At 31.2% G+C, this 13,661-nt stretch overlaps 1 protein-coding gene across 1 annotated transcript in view; it reads left to right on the top strand.

Moving 5' to 3' along the window:
• Nucleotides 1-13,661, top strand: part of LOC111684819 (nipped-B protein) — a 193,100-nt gene that overhangs the window by 44,107 nt on the left and 135,332 nt on the right. The gene's annotated exons all lie outside the window — the stretch shown is intronic.

The raw sequence follows: 13,661 nt of genomic DNA, 5'->3' as shown, positions 1-13,661 counted from the left end.
AAAGAGTTTAGGAAAATTAAGAATCCTTTTCTACTTTGTTAATTAGGAAAAATATTTATAACATAAGTGTTTTAATTAATATTGATGGAAAGGAAAATAAAAAAAAACCTTTATGAAAAGCTTAGGAATAATTATGTTAGCGGAATAAAATTATGTATGCTGAAACCTGTTCATTAATGTGACAATATCTAAACAATTCGCATTTTCTGTTAAAATTTGTGGTTATTTTATTTATCTTCTCATAAACAAGATCAAAGCCAGATAGGCTGTGTAGTCGTCGGGTTGAATAGTGCAAGGGTAGCATGTACAACATTTTAAGTAACTTGTTTTGAGTTACTTGTAATTTACTAATATGAACATTAGCAGTAGTCCACCATACAGCGGCGGCGTAGAACATTACAGGATGGAAAATTACTTTTATTATAAGTTTATTGTTTTCTAAGTTTAATTTTGAGTTCCTATTAGGGGATATAGAATATTTATGATTTTATGTATTTTGTTTATAGTAAATGATATGTGATCATTGAAGATTAGTTTTTTATCCAGTGGAATACCTAGATATTTAACATTATCATCCCAGTCAATATTTTTATTTAAGAATCGCAATGGTCTTTGAGGTAGGAAAAAAGGTTTACGTTTCCTAGAAAAATAAATAGCCTGTGTTTTGTCAGGATTTACAAGAATTTTCCATTTGTTAAAATATGTATTTAAAGATGCTAGGGCATTTTCTAAAGTGGATATTATATCAACTGATAGAAAGTCTGCGGTGAATATCGATGTATCATCTGCAAATATGGACGTAATACAGTTTGGTACACTTGGAATGTCTGCAGTAAATATGTTGTAAAGAATAGGCGAGAGGCAGGATCCTTGTGGACATCCAGATGAGATGTTTATAAGTTGGGAGGAAGTTGAACCCATAAAAACGGAAAATGACCTATTGGATAAAAAATTTGAATAATTTTAACAATTTCGATTGGAAATTTATATTGGTTTAATTTGAAAATAAGGACGTAGTGCCAGACTGAGTCAAAAGCCGATTTAATATTCAATAAAATCATTCCAGTAGATTTTCCATTTTTAAAATTGTTTTTAACAAACTTTCTAATTTTCATTAAAGGTTGTGAAGTGTTGTGTTCATTTCTAAATCCAAATTGTTGTGGAGGTAGTATATTTTTATCTTCTATAAATGTGGTTAATTTTTCTTTCAATATTTTCTCAAGCTGAAAGTAGGCTGATTGGTCTATAAGATAATGGTGAATCTGCAGGTTTATTTGGTTTACCAATTGGTATGGTTTTGGCGTTTTTTCCAAAATTGGGGAAAATAACATAACAATTAAAAATAAGCGTATGGAATTTTATACCTTTTTTGGAAGTCTTTTTAAACATATGTTGTTAATACCATCTATTCCAGGAAATTTTTTATTTTTTAAACGTTTTATAAGATCGACAGTTTTAGATGTGGTAATAAAATAGTCTGTGTTAGGTGCAACAATAGTATTTCTTATAACGTTTGTGTTGTTTACGTATGCAATCGTTGTAGCATCGCTAAGATGTGATGACATGTTATGATTTGAACTAGTAAGTCACATTTTTTCCTGCTGGGTATAGTAAACTACGCCATTGTGTTTTGTGATAGGAATGTTTTTTGTTTTCTTCTTAAGAATTTTGGAAATTTTCAAGAATGGGCATAAGGATTTGTCTAGAGTAGATAACATATTGTTCCATGATAGATTTCGTAATTTATTTAGTTCTACTCTAATTTTTTTATTTAATCGAGTCATTGGGTTATGGCCGTTGATATCCCTTAAACGTTTCCAATTTCTCCTGTAGATATTACGATGTTGGATCAGAATCCTTATGTTATCTGGTATAGTGGATTTCGTTTTTCTTGGTTTTTTTTGGGGACACAAGCTTCAATAGAGTCATAAATGATAATATGATAATTTGTTATCATATTATCAATTTGGTATTCGTGCGATACGTCATTTATATTCACAGTTGTGGGAAGATTTCTGTTTATATAATTCGCGAACGATTTCCAATTTGTTTTGCGAAACTCGGAATAATTTTTTACAATTCTATTTACTATTAAGCTAACGTTGGAAATAATTGGAAGGTGGTCTGACCATAGGTCATTGAGTGTCCTTACTGCTGAAAAATTTTGTGACATATTTGTTATGAAAAAGTCCAGCGTGGAAGGTTGTCTCCTCGGAACCTACATATAGGTTCGTATGGAAATACAATTTCAAAATGATGAGTGTGGTGATTTTGTTGTAAAAAATTACCCCAACAGTTATTTCTCAGACATCCCCAATTTCTGTGCCTACTATTGAAATCACCACCAAGGATGAAGTTATCGTGGGAAGTAAGTTTACGTACATCTGATTTAAATCCTTGTTTGCGAGTTGAGTCATTTCCAGCTGTACCGCCTGGGAAATAGCAAGAGAAGATATTTATGCACTCATTTCCAGCAATGATTTTTATGCCAATATTTTCAATAACTGTGGTATTTAAAGGGTGTAAAAGTTGATGGTTTATATTTTTTTTTAATAATAATTGCTACTCCTCCACCTCTTCTTATAGTCTGTATTATTATAAAAGCTAATCCTGTATGTCTTGTTAGTTTATGTCTTTTTGGCTGCGTTCGTTGCCTAAGTTGCAAGTAAGAAATCCTACTAGGACAATCGGGTGACATTGAATTGTGTGGACCGTTGCAATTGGCATATTTCTCTACTGTTACATAGCACGAAGCAGAGTTATAGTTTCCGGCACATTTAGCACAAAACGTTTTCACCTTACACTTGCTTGAACCATGGCCGAACATTTGACAGTTATAGCACTGTGTTAACTTATTTTTGTTAGGTTTTTGGTATTCCCACCTTTAATATAGTTTATAGTTGTGTGAGGACACAATATATACTTTACCTTTATAAACTTTTAATTTTTAATTTAAAAAAATATTAATTTGTAATCATCCTAACATTGAAATTTGAGTTTAGAAGTTTTGTAGTTTTTTCAATAAATAGTTTTCGAAGTTCTTTTAAATTTTTGATAAATAAATGTGTTTAATTAACCGAATTTAATTGGTGACCCCGATATTTTAATTTATTTCACATAAATTGCAAATAAAATGTCTTCTCCCGTGGCAACAGCTTCTAATACACAAAATGCTTCATCAAGCAATAGAGATGGTTCAAATGTACATATTGCCGCTTCAAGTATTCACAAACTTCCACCTTTTTGGAAGGAGAATCCTAAGCTGTGGTTCATGCAAATTGAGTCCATATTTGGAATATCCGGTATTACGCGTAATGAAACCAAATTTCAGTATGTTATTGGCAATATTGACTCAAATTTTTAACCACACGTTTCGGACATTTTGGAATCACCTCCATCTGATGGTACTAGTAAGTATCAAGCTGTTAAGGACCGCTTAATTGGAACATTTTCCGAATCTCAAGAGTCCAAACTTCGACGTCTATTAAAGAGCCATCAATTAGGCGATCAGAAACCCTTACATTTTCTTCAAGTTATGAGAAATTTAGCATCTGGCCAACTTAATGATGCACTACTCAAGACTTTGTTTTTGGAGCAATTGCCTGAAGATGTCAGATCAATTCTTGTTATAAGTCAAGTAAGTGATGTTAGCGCATTGGCACATCAAGCTGGCAAAATTATGAGTCTACGATCACCACAACTTTTTGAGATGAAATCAACTCCTGACAATCCTGATATTTCTATGTTATGTCAAAAGATTGATGCATTAGAAAAAAATTGAATAATTTTTCGCGTGGACGTAGTACTGAGCGGTACCAAAATAGAAATTCTTCAGCTTCTGTCAAAGCAAGAAACCAAAGCAAATCTCGTTTTACGTTCAAAGTATGCAACATAAATTATTTGTTCATTTCGACAGTCTCTTGCTCTCGTAATTATTTTGACATCAATACATTTGATGCCCATTGCGATTAGTTTGTTTTTAATAACAATAGGATCACTTTTGTCAAGACCCAAGACCCAATAGAACATCCTTATATGGCTTTTCGTTTTTTGCAACGTATGTAAAATATTCCAGTTTAAAATTTTCTGTTAAAGACTTACATACCGAATTATAATCCTCTATTTTGGTACAAAAAAGTTTCAAGCCAATTGAGATTTTACGTATCGAATAGTCTGTTATTTTTAAAACTCTGCAGCTTCATGCAGCTGTTCTATTTTACATTTTAACACTGTAATAGGAGGTATGATAACATTAACAGGTTTATCGATGGCAATCTCGTCATCAGTATCATCATCGAGAGTTTGTAGAGGTGAATAATAATTAATAATACTCAGCTCTCTGAGAACATGAAGGCTTAGGTTTTTTACTCTTATTCGTAAGCCTGTTAGAGGCATCAGCATCGTCTTCTTTTTCACGCGTACGTTTAATGTTGTTGTTTGATAATGTAGTGATTTTTGTTATTGGTAAGAAAAATTTACGAAAAAAATAAAAATGTAGCTGTAAACTTCACTCGTAAAGAATACGTCTTTATATACTGAAAGTCAGTAGAAGAGTGATTAGTTAGTTAGTTTAATAATTTTTATGTTATCTTTGTCAAATCATGTTAGCCAACACTGATTGTACATTTGTTATACAATGAATGCTATACTGTCAACTTACAAATTTTGTCATGCAATATTTTCGGTAATGCATTTTCTCACAACGTTGCAAAAGAAAAAAAAGTATGAATGTATGGTCGGGTGTAGCTGACCATATGATAACCTACACCAGTCAGTATATATGATAAAAATGGAGATTATTTAAAAAAAAGCATTTGATTGGTTTTTTAACTTTATTTCGGAATATTTTTACTTTTTTTTTTTTTTGGCAAAAAAAGAGATTTTTAACAAGGGGGTTCAAAGGGGAGTAGGGCAAAATATGGCCATATCTTTATAAATGTTGGAAGGGGGAGTTAAGCCTACTTCAAATTATTTATGTAGAATTTAAAAGTGTTATTAGTGTTTGTAAATGAATTTTGACCTTTAAGTCATTTTCTGAAGGGGAGTTTGTATGGGGACTAGGGTCAAATGAAGCCCGATCATTACAAAAATCGGTAGTGTTATTTAAAGTTATATAAAGATAAGTTCTGTCGACTTTCGTTGACATAATAGATAATTTAAATTCTTTATAAGCCCAAAGGCCCTATTTGGGGGGGGGGGGGTTGTACTAAACCACAACCATGTTTTTTCTCTGCGTGCTCTAACATTATTATTGTCAATAAATCGTTTAACAACCCAAAATAAAAGTATTAAGATATACAGTGTCTCTTATAAGTATTCGAATTTAGGTATAATATGAAAAGAAACCAATATATTTTGTATGCAAAATTAATAAATTATATTGTTAAATTGTCTAAACAGTCCTTAGCATTGATATCACGCTTTTTAAAACTTTAAAAATTCACATTTACTTAAATTTATTTAGCCTTATTTAAAAAAAGTTCATAAAATTACTTCACAAAAGTATACGAATTTTACTGTATTTCATATTTGACTATATAATACGAAACACAAAAATTAGAATCGAATGTTTTTTTTTTTGCTAAAAATTGTTTTAAGGGGTAACTATCAACCGAATGGATATATTTTTGGACAATTTGGTCCAGAATTTTGGGGCATTTGTACCATATTTTCATATATCATTAAAATTACGATTTTTGACTATATTTGCCATGTTTTTCTATTTTTTCAGAGATAAAACCAAAATTTAATATTGGGATTTAATAGATTCCTTGAAGTATCTAAGAATAATAATTTTTGTTATAAGGATCTGTTTTTAAACATTCCAAGATTTATTTTTGGTATCGTTCTTCTGTTTCTAATTGAATTCGAATACTTTTGTGAAGTAATTTTATAGACTTTTTTTAAAAAAAGTTAAATTAATTTTTTAAGTTTTTAAAAGCGTGATATCAAAGCTAAGGACTGTCTAGTTTAGTTTAGTTTAAAAGGGTTGTATATCAATGTATACATCCACTCGGAGACCCAATAGTCCATTGTGAATCCCTTTAATAAAAGACAAAGAGAAAACAGAAGAAAACAGAAAAAAGGAGAGATGAGAAGAGTGAGATTTTCCCTTCAAAGAGAGAACAGAAAGGGAAATCCTTAATTGTCTATTAACTGAAAATCCAAAAAGTTCCCCTAATGAAGCCCATAATGTCGCCTAGGTTACACCCTGCTACATCTCCTAGTTCATCGTGGAATCTTTTACCTAGCCATTTCAGTCTCAGACTCTGTAATCTGTGACAGTGGCATAAAATATGCTCTACTGTCTCCAGTTCCTCTTCGTCCTCACACAACCTGCAAAAATCCTGTGTGTTACCGACCCCATCACCCCTAAAGGCTCCAATTGAGCAGTGTCCGGTTATTACCCCTACTAAAATCCTTGTACTCTTCCTGTCCAATCCTAATAGCATTCTGGTTGCTTTTGCATTTAACTTCGGTCATAGTGTCCTAGAAACCCTACAATCCAGTCTACTGTACCAGGATTGGTTGGTGGTTTTTTTGAAGTATTCGGAAATTAGTCTATAGTAATGACAAATGGGGGGTTTTACCGAGTTGACTCTTCTACCGAGCTCCAGATCCGAGCCCTGTCGGGCCAATTCATCTGCAATCTCATTGCCCTGTATGTCACAGTGTCCCGGTACCCAACACAGCCTGAATGTGTATAACCTGACTAACCCTTCCAGGTCCTTTTTGCAGCTATTTACCAAGCTAGAATGCAACGTTTTACACTGCAAAGCTTTAAGAGCTGCCTGACTATCAACGTAAATCGTCACTTCCGACCCCCTAGTAATGTGTGTCTTAATAATTTCCACGGATTTCCATATAGCCAGGATTTCCGCTTGAAAAACGCTACATTCATCCGGAAGTCTGTAGGACACTCTTATATTGTTGTCTACCAAATAAACCCCGGCACCTGTGCCAGAGTCCATCTTGGATCCGTCAGTGAAAACTGCACACCCCTCAAACAGTACTTCGGATCCTTCCCACTCATCCCTACTAGGAATCACTATTGAAGGTGTTACTCCGAAGTCCAGGGTCGTAACCAAATGATCAGAAATACCCTCCGTACTTCCCTCAATTCCTGTTAGACCTGCCTCGTACAGTATTCTAGTGTGGCCTACCCGCTTTGGTCTTACTAGAGCTGATTCAAACAGTCTGAATAAGTTCCTAGCTGCTACACTCTCAACATATTTCTCAATTGGGAGCAGATTCAGAATAATATCCAATGCTGCTTGCGGTGTACTGCCCCTGGCACCTGTTATGCCGATAGAAGCACACCTTTGAGCCTTACTGAGTATTAATCTGTAGCTGCATTTCCTCATTCCTACCCACCACACAGTACAACCATAGGTAATGATGGGCCTTACTACCGATGTATAAATCCAATTTACCATGTCTGGTCGCAAACCCCAATTCTTACCAATAGAGTTTCTGCACGTGTAATAGGCATTGAGCCCCTTTTTAAGCCGTTTCTGTATATTCTTCTTCCAAGACATTTTTTGGTCGAGGAAGGTCCCTAGATACTAGGCTCCTTCTGATAATTTCAGTTCAACGCCGTCTAATCTCGGCAAGCTAAAACTCTCAACTTTATATTTCCTAGTGAAAAGTACTAGCTCCGTCTTAGATGGATTCACACCCAACCCATTCCTGTTTGCCCAGGTTGATAGATCACTTAGTGCTGACTGCATGACCTCACTTATCGTCGGGAGAAATTTACCTTTGACCAGTAGCACCACGTCATCCGCATAAGCGACTATCTTCCTACCTTTAGATTCAAAGATCCTTAGGATAGAGTTGACCGCCAGTAACCATAGTAGGGGAGATAACACTCCTCCTTGTGGTGTACCCCTGGTAACTCGTTTACGAATCCTATCATCCCCTAAGGTTGAGTTGATAATTCTGCTATCAAGCATCGATACTATCCAACTCACTAGGAAATCCTGAACTCCGAGTACGACTAACGACTCTCTGATGGCCTCTATTTTAATGTTGTTAAAGGCGCCCTCTATGTCTAGAAACGTGGCTAGAGTATATTCCCTATGCTCTAGACCGTGCTCAATACAACCAACCACTTCATGTAACGCACTCTCAACCGACTTACCCTTTAGGTAGGCATGTTGAGCATTGCTAATAAGACGGGTATCTATATTGCTCCTGAGATAAAGATCTATCAGACGTTCTAAAGTCTTCAGTAAAAAAGACGATAAGCTGATAGGCCTGAAATCCTTAGGTTTCGAGTGGCATGCCCTACCGGCCTTAGGAATAAAGATTACCCTAACCTCTCTCCACCTTCTTGGAAGGTATCCCGTGAGGAGACACCTCTTGAAAATATCAGCTAGAAGTGCCAATGCGTCTTCAGGACTATTAGAGAGCGTGGCCGGAAAAACACCATCCGGACCCTGTGATTTATATGGGTCAAAAGTGTTCACCGCCCAGCCCAGTTTGTCCCTAGTGACTATTTCATCAATATGACCAGATGAATAACTAGAAGCCCCAGGTCCTTGGACCCCCTGACTTGAGTCCCTATCATCTATATCAGCACAACCTGGGAAGTGAGTTTCCATAAGCAAAGAGAGTGTCTCTGAGCTGGACTCCGTCCACGAGTTGTCTTCCCGCTGAATGTAACCTAAGGCCTTGGGGTCTTTGGCTAAAATTCTACGGAACCTAGACATCTCATTTACGTTGCCAACAGATTCACAGTAGTTCCTCCATGATATCTGTTTTGCTCTTTTGATCACTCCCTTATACTTATTGAAACTCACTTTGTAGTTGTTCCAATCGGAAGGACTGTCTAGATAATTTAACAAATTAATTTATTAATTTTGCATACAAGATATGTTATTAAATTTGGTTTCGTTTCATATTATACCTGAATTCGAATACTTATGAGAGACACTGTATGCATTTCACAAAAATGATTTGTTATTAGAAAATTATCACTCTGGAATTCGGAATTAGTTGATAATTGACACCATTGCTTTAATTAGCAATGGTAATTAAAGCAAAAAAATCTTCCGGATGTTCATATTTTAGTTATATTATAAATTTATTACTTTTTAATCATAAATGCGTTTTTCATTGAAGAAAAAAGTTCGTGTTCGCCAAACTTTGAAAACCGAACAAAGTTCAAGTTCGGCCGAACATTCACATTTTCCGTGTTCGGTACCGAACGAAGTTTTGAATTCGGTCGGACTCTATTAATAATACATGCACTGAAAATAATCCATGCCTAATATACACGAAAAATGTACGAAATGCTTCGTGGTTTCCCACCACGAAATTCTTTCGTAATATATACGAAATTGTACGAAATATTTTAGAAAAATGCAAAATAATTTTATATAATTTTAGAAAAAAAATTTGTTCATTTTACGATTTTTTTAATCAAATATTTTAGTTCTTTTAAAACAATTATTGTAAATTTAGGAAAAGATTGCGAATTAAAAAAATTTTTTTTATGTTTTTTATGTTTTTTTTTTTTTTTTTAAACATAAAAATTAGCTGCCTAATATCCTGTAAATTAAAAATTACGTTTATTTTAACTCCCTTAAAATTACGAAAATAACAAAAAAAATCGTAACAAAATATTTTTTGTAAACTCAAAAATAATTCTTGTATATTACTAAATAATCTTGTTAAGAAAAAAATTCGTTACTTTCGTTAAATATTACATGCCTTAAAGAAACTATTTTTGTAAATTCCACTAAAAGTGGAATTGAATGTATTTACGTTTTGGCTATGAGGTATTTTAATATTGTAGTATATCAATTTTTACTTTTTATTTAATTTAATTTATTACTTTTATTTAAATCATAATTTTAAATATGAAAAAAAAAAATCATTTTTATGTAAACTATTCATAAGTAGAAATTTATAACCGATTATGGCCTATATAGGCTAGGTTATTGAAATAAAGAATTTAAAATTGAAAAAAAAAAATTGAAAAAAAGAAAACAAAGTTTCTTAATTTATACGAAAAAAGATATTACGACAGGTTTTCGTACTTTCGTAAAATTAGAAAAGGGGTTGTTTAAAAAAAAAAATTCGTATTATACACGAAATTTTCTTATATATTACGAAAAAAATAGTTACAAAATTTTTTTCGTAAAGTTAAGCATGGATTATTTTCAGTGTATGTATATGTATTATGGTTGCTTTGGTTTGTATGGAGGTTTAATAAGGTGTCGATGTTCCAGACTAAAATTAAAGGTTAATTGATTACAAAATAGCTTTTCTCAAAATTAATTATTAATTTTTGGTGAGCTAGATCAAAGGATGAAAAGGTCCTTTTTTTGAGGTTTTTATTTTTTTATATTTCTTACGAAGGAAAGATATAAAAAGATGTAGCAATAAGCATTGGAGGAAATTTTCTCACAACTTTTTTTAATAAATGTAAATCTCGGTCAAATGAAACAGATTTTCGACCACTCTTTGAGAATTTTATACACGACTTACTTTTAACAGTAAATTAGCCTGAAAGGCCGGCATCTAAATTGCTGCTTTCCATACTTGGAACGATGTTCCAGACTAAAATTAAAGTTTAATTGATTACAAGATAGCTTTTCTCAAAATGTTAGTCCTGGAATCAATATTTGGCGAGCTGGATCAAACGGCAGAAAGGTCCTTTTTGAGGTTTTTATTATTTTTTTTATATTTCTTCCAAAGGAAAGATATACAATTTTAGTACAGTAAAAGTAATCGAAATTTTCTAATTTTTCGTAAAATTTTCAGATTTTTGACATTTAAACATAGATTAATTTAATATAATTCGTTAAAATAAATACACAATGATAATCAATAAAATCTACTGAAACGATTTTTTCCGTTTTCCAAAATTCAATCTAGATCCAGGATCGACAACTGCTATACCACTATATTTTGGCCGTTACTAAATTTACACAGACTTCTCACATGCATAAAAATACAATTCAGTCTCATGTTAGCTTTTGCAATGAAAGTTAACTTAATTATATTATTAAAGGGATGGGTAATACTAATTATTGTTGTACTTTTTTAGCATCTATACTACATATTTAGTAGTTTTTAGAATTATTAACTTTTTGATATGTTTTTTCTTTCAACATAATTTGCAAATTATAATAATTAATCAAAATGTGTAATTATTATATATGTACACTGAAAATAATCCATGCTTAACTTTACGAAAAAAAATTTCGTAACTACTTTTTTCGTAATATATACGAAAATTTCGTGTATAATACGAAATATCATTTAATCAACCCCTTTTCTAATTTTACGAAAGTACGAAACCTGTCGTAATATCTTTTTTCGTATATATTAAGAAACTTTGTTTTCTTTTACAAAAATAATTTCGTTTAGGCATGTAATATTTAACGAAAGTAACGAATTTTTTTCGTAACAAGATTATTTAGTAATATACAAGAATTATTTTTGGTTTTACAAAAAAATGATTTTGTTACGATTTTTTTGTTATTTTCGTAATTTTAAGGGAGTTAAATTAAACGTAATTTTTAATTTGCAGGAAATTAGCTGCCTAATTTCCTGTAAAATTTAATTTAAAAAACATAAAAAATTTGTTTTTTTTTTATTCGCAATCTTTTTCTAAATTTACAATAATTATTTTAAAAGAACTAAAATATTTGTCTTTAAAAAAATCGCAAAATGAACAAATTTTTTTCTAAAATTATATAAAATTATTTTGCATTTTACTAAAATATTTCGTACAATTTCGTATATATTACGAAAGAATTTCGTGGTGCGAAACCACGAAGCATTTCGTACAATGTACAACATTTTTCATGTATATTTGGCATGGATTATTTTCAGTGTATACAGTGTCTCTCATAAGTATTCGAATTTAGGTATAATATAAAAAGAAACTAAATTTAATAACATATTTTGTATGCAAAATAAATTAATTTGTTAAATTCTCTAGACAGTCCTTAGCTTTGATATCACGCTTTTTGAAACTTTAAAAATTCACATTTACTTTAATTAATTTAGCTTTATTTAAAAAAGTCCATAAAATTACCTCACAAAAGTATACGAATTTTTTCTGTATTTCATATTTGACTATATTATACGAAACATAAAAATTAGAATCGAATGTTTTTTTGCTAAAAATTGTTTTAAGGGGTAACTATCAACCGAATGGATATATTTTTGGATCATTTGGTCCACAATTTTGGAGTATTTGTACCATATTTTCATATAATATCAAAAATTACGATTTTTGACCATATTTGCATTTTTTTCTCTTTTTCCAGAGATAAAACCAAAATTTAATATTGGGATTTAATAGATTCCTTCAGGTATCTAAAAATAATAATCTTTGTTATAAGGATTTGTTTTTAAACATTCCATGATATATTTTTGGTATCGTTCTTCTGTTTCTAATTGAATTATCTGGATCTTAAGTCCCCTAGTATATATAATTGTAGATATTAGCATTAATATATTTTAAATTTTCAAGACATCGTAGCGGTGTACAACATGCCTTACCAAAACGTCATCCTATACAGTAGATTTTAGTTTTTACTACTCATAACATTCACGATTATGTTGCCCATTACAACAATACTGTATGTAAAAAATTTTGGTCTTATTTTGATCATAGTAGATAATATTTAAACAGATATGAATATTTTTGAGTTAGACCATAATGATATGGTGACATTCAGCCTAGAGGCCATTGGTTATAAAAATAATGATTCCATTATATTGAATGGCGTTTCTTCGAGGCATGCTTTGGAGTTATAAACTTCCACAATATATTGAAAACTTTAAATGTATAACAGCTGATATCTAAAACAATATATAGAAGACAAGTTTCCCCGAAAATGTTTGACCCTAGTATTTTAAAAATGGACTTGAGTTCCAGTAAATTGAATTAGCGATAGAAGAATGATTCCAATAATATATCTTGGAACGTTTAAATACAGATTATTGTAATAAAAAATATTATTTTTAGATGCCCCAAAGGGTATATTAAATCCCAATATCAAATTTTGGTTTTATCTCCGGGAAAAAGGAGAAAAAAATACAAATATTGCAAAAAAAAAAACGCCATTTTAATGATATTACATAAAAAATGGTACAAATACCCCCAAATTGTGGACCAAATGATCCAAAATTATATCGATTCGGTTGATAGTTACCCCTTAAAACAATTTTTAGCAAAAAAAACATTCGTTTCTAATTTTTGTGTTTCGTATAATGTAGTCAAATATGAAATACAGAAAAAATTCGTGTACTTTTGTGAGGTAATTTTATGGACTTTTTTTTAAATAAAGCTAAATTAATTTAAGTAAATGTGAATTTTTAAAGTTTCAAAAAGCGTATCATCAAAGCTAAGGACTGTCTAGTGAATTTAACAAATTTATTTATTAATTTTTCATACAAAATATGTTATTAAATTTGGTTTCTTTTCATATTATACCTAAATTCGAATACTTATGAGAGACACTGTATATTTAATATGTATATATTTAATTAAAAATATAGTTAAAAAGCTCAAATTTGTATTTTATATTTTAATATTTAAAATAAATATGTGCAAAACAAGGCAAATATTTGCCACTTTTAAACTTAAAAACTATTAATATTATTTCTAAATTTCAGTTTTTCATATATGAATT

The sequence above is a fragment of the Lucilia cuprina genome, chromosome 2, assembly GCF_022045245.1.
Source record: "Lucilia cuprina isolate Lc7/37 chromosome 2, ASM2204524v1, whole genome shotgun sequence".
Classification (NCBI taxonomy): domain Eukaryota; kingdom Metazoa; phylum Arthropoda; class Insecta; order Diptera; family Calliphoridae; genus Lucilia; species Lucilia cuprina.
This window is presented reverse-complemented; position numbering and strand designations above follow the sequence as displayed.